Consider the following 4,937-nt stretch of genomic DNA (forward strand, 5'->3'; position numbering starts at 1 on the left):
ATATAACAAGAACCAACTCTTCTCTAAAATTAAAGCATAACCATAATCAATACTAATATTGTCTAATAATACTAAATATTTAAATCAATACAAATAACACAATATTATGCATTAGTCTAAAGTCTTATGCATTTTAAACATTAAACATTAACTTATAGTCTTATAATAACTAATAACACAAAATATTAAGGTTTACAATACTTAAATTCTACATAAGAATAGCCATCATCCATCACTAATAACACAAAATATTAATTGTGTATGATGACCGGGTCACCGGGCCGAGTTCGAGTGACCCGAGCCATAGCTCATACCCGACCCGAAATAATGATAGGGTCTATTTTTGAGACACTTATCCGACTCTAAACTTGGTAAAATCACACCAAATTAGCCCCTAAAGTGTTCAGAACTGGACCAGATTTTCAGGTCGGGCCGGGCCATGCACCCCTACTATGTTCGTTATAGATTTAATGCATGAAGATGGCCATGTCTTTTTGATCGTTAAGTTTCTTGAGCTTCTCAAGTTGCTTCTCCATCCAAATCATCTTCTGTTGCATGTACTATTGATGAGTTGCCATTCTGCTTAACCGCTCCGGCTCTGGAGTCTCCTCGAACTTCTCCACAATCACTTTAGCCTCCTCCACCGACGGCCACACCGTAGGACTCTTGTCCCCTGAACATGTTAGTTTATCTCACACATATAATCATTTATGTGTCAATATTGTTATTTGTTGTAGGCATTTGGCCAAAAATAATTTACATTCATATTTATAAGTTTTTTGCACATAAAAAATAAATAATTTGTACTTATATTTATCAAAATTTATACATATAAATTAGTAAAATTTATTCGTTAAAGATAATTTAATATTTATATTAGTTAAATAATGACAAAAATATTAAAGGAAATTCTATGGTATGGATTCAATATATTATCCACATATGTGGATTCTATGTGAAAGAGTTCACAATAAAATACGTGTGTGAGAGTTTAGTTGTGACAAGATACCCTTGCATCATGCATGCTGACAGCTACAGAAACGCTGCAGAAGTTGTCTCTTAATTTAACTATCATTAGGGTGTAAATGAAAAAGTAATCCGTTTTTTTGTGTATAATTTTTTTTTAGATTTTTATAGCTGAGGTCTTTTTATTGGGTTAGGTTAAGAGGTTTGAGTGATAATGCATTTTTTTTTTGTTTTTCATATATATTAAGATATATTTGCCTAAAACACCTATACCCAATTCAGATTGTCCATAAGAAACTTTTTTAAAGAACAAAAAAAAGTTTAAAAAGATTTTAATCTGTGACAAAAAAATAGAAATTAATGTTGATAAAAAAAAGGGTGAAAAAGGTCTCTCACACATGGATAATATATTGAATCCACACCATAGAACTTTTCAAATATTAAAGATTGCTGACCCTCAAAATTTTCTTTCTTTCTTATGGACTTAACTTTTTGAAGAATGGGGTTGAAATGATTTGTTACAATCTAAATCTAGGTTCAAATTGAAATTGAAATTGTACCTACCAAAGATGGCAATACAAGCCTGAATGTCACAAAGGATGGCAATCTGCTCCAATTTTTTCAACAACCCGGCACATCTCTTCTTAAATGTAGCTTTCATTGAACTCATATCATCTATCAGTTGTAGTTTTATCCTCCTCTTTATTTTTGGAATTTTATCATCATTGTTGTTGTTGGCTTGGATCACTGCCATCTCATGCTGCCTTGCTAGTTCTGCAATGACACCCTCCTTTCTCGGGGAGTGAAAAACAGGTTAAAATAGTTGTTAACCATCATGCAATGCTGCAAAAACTAACACAAATAGTGTGTGTATGTATTTATGTTTTTTATAGTGGTGTTCTCCCCACATTGATCTATTTATTGAGGTAATAAATTCTAATTTTTCTTTCTTTCTTATTGGCATTAACAACATAGTTGACACAGCATTTTCTCGGATAATATTCTAAAATCTGAAAAATAAATATTTTGTTCAAGAAATTCTAGGAGTCATATTTAAATTTAAAATACGTTATACATATTTTATGGGTTGGTACATTTTTCTTTTTGACTTTTAGAAGATGTTTTAATATTAGAGAAAATTTTAATGCTAAAAAAAATTGTTCTATATTTTCTTTTAGAATTTGGTTAATTTGCATTTAAAGTGTATAATAATATATTTTTTTATGTTTTTAAAATGTGCCTTTAAAATTCATGATAGTAGGATTTTTTTTATGATTATACAAGAGGAGTGATATATGTATTTTTTCTCTTCAAATTTAAAAGTGATTAGATGCTACATAATTCAAATATTTAAAGTTATATGAAATTGGTTAAGGTACTAAATAAAAAGGCTAACTATACATTCAGAAATTAACTGCCTTTGGATGAATGCAAATTGAACTTTTTCCAAAATCTTTTGTATCTTTTAGTTGTTAGTTGTCGGTTGACTTCTGATTATAATCATTATATAACTAGCATTTTTGGGAGTGATTATATATTCGCTGTCCAACAAAACAAAAAGACCTCATTTAATGAGTCTAGCATCGTATAAAACGTGAAATTTATAAAATTAATTATAGAAAAGCATTGAATGCAAAAATAAAGTGTTTTTCATTAGAAATAATTACATATAAAACAATTTAATAAAAATTAATGCACATACAAAAAATTAGTCTATAAATTAATTACTATATTTGTGTATAAATATATGTATAGTTTAATTCATTTTAATGTATATTTTATACTGATGACTAATTTTTTATGTATACATAACGTAATTATAATTGTAAATATAATTTGATATAATTAACTTTGTTTGACTATTTAATACGATTAAATTTTGCTTTTTTCCTTGTAAATAGAAAGTATTTTTACAGTTGATAGATATATAATCATTTGTATTTTTTTATTGATTTAAATTTAAAAAAAATAATTTTATGATAAATTAATATTTTTATAACAAAAAAATTTAAAATTTAATTCTTATTATTTGCAAAAATAAATTTGGGCCAGTAGTTCCATAATCGTAGTTAACCCAATAAATCTTTAATTATAAGTTTTGTCAAGAGGATAATTAGTCAATTTTTGTTAACAATTAATATATTTTATGAGAGACAAAAAGAAGCTTTGTTTCTCTCTCAACCATTAATAATTATGTTAATTTAGTACTATTCTTAACAAAAAGAAAGAGAAAAAAATGAAGAAGAATTGAATATTCATTTTGAAATTTCGGTCCCTATAAAATTGTATTTTTGGTTTTGATCTAGTAAAATTTAAACGATACATATTTTAATTCTTACTTTTAATTTGCTCCATTACTTACTAATGTGATAAGTTAAAATGCTAATAATGTGTGACGTGTAACACTTAATTGAATAAACTAATAACAAAGATTAAAATAACAATTTTTAAAATTTACTGGATACCAAAACTTAAGGAAAAAAATTTATAACAACTAAAATTAAAAAAAATTGTGTCAGAATATATCACTAAACACTAATTAGTTTTAGGAGTTTGGATTAGATTTTCAAAAGGAGTATTTATTTTTCCCCTCTTATTTAAGAGGACTTTTTTTATTAGAAAGCATAATTTTGTATTTGAATAGAAAATAAATACAAGATTGTATTTAATAGATATTAATTAATTAATATATTTTTTATTTTTGCTTTTTAAAAGAGTAAGATATTTCTCACATAAAATAAAAGAGATTTTTTTTCTTTTTTAATTTTTTTATAAGATTTGTATTCAAAATACTTTTAAAATAATTAATTACGTGTATATAAAAAAACAGTTACTAAATATTATGTACATATACATATATTATTATTTCAAACATTTTAAGTATATGTTTTACATGCTAATATATATTTTAAACAAATGATTAATTTGATAACTATTATGATGGTTACGTAAAATTGGGTTGTTTTTTAACTTGAACGTAAGGTCCAGACTCTTTTTGAGGCAGCGTCTGACTTTTGTAAGTATCGAGGTGGGAGTGACATCTGCAAGGAACTCTGATGCCTAAGTTAGCAAAGATTTTAGACAATTTTTTTTTGCAAAATTTCTAACCACAATTTACCGACAAGTGCATCAGGTCGTACCAAGTAATAAACTCAGATGAGTGAGTGTCGATCCCACGAGAATTAATGGACAAAGCAAGAAATGATTGATTAATTGTTCTAGTTAGACAAGTTGAATAAGAGTTGTGAATATCAAAAAGCATGAAAGACAGTAAATTAAGGAAAGCAAACAGTGAATGGTTGAGAAAATAGAATGAGAATGGAGTTAAGGTTTTAAAGATATTTAAATATCCGAATTAATATTTAATGTCAACTACCTTGATCATGCAATGATTTAGTTTACGGCAAATCCCAAGTGATTGAATTCCTATTCTTAGGCAATGCAATCTCCTCTAATCCAACCAATCGTTAATTCCTTGATTACTCAATTGTACTTGAGGGTTAATTTTAAATTTTGATTTATAAGCCACACAAACCCTAAGAACCCAAAAATGATGCAGTTATATGTCACGTACCACATTAAACCCAGATAATTAAGGAGTTGTGAGAAACTGGTTTCAAGCTATAATTCTAATGATATAGTTTTTTCAAGATTCAACATAATTCAAGTTAGATTGGAGTTATTTCTCAATAATTATTGATCCATAGGATGAGGAACGAAACCAATTTTAAAACAATAATCAATGCATTAAGCAAGAGTAGAAGAACAAATCATTATTAATCCATCAAAGTAAACAAAGCTCCTAATCTTAACAATGGAGGTTTAGTTGCTCATGGTGTAGAGAAAACCCTAGCAGAGAAAAGTGTAAAATTGCGGAATCAAAATTAGGAGAAGAGAGATCCCTGCATGGGCAGTTCTCAATCCTATTTATAGTCCTAATTAAAATTGATTTAAAACTTAAATAAAAACCT

Source organism: Arachis ipaensis, chromosome B5, assembly GCF_059453495.1.
Source record: "Arachis ipaensis isolate K30076 ecotype BB chromosome B5, ASM5945349v1, whole genome shotgun sequence".
Lineage (NCBI taxonomy): Eukaryota > Viridiplantae > Streptophyta > Magnoliopsida > Fabales > Fabaceae > Arachis > Arachis ipaensis.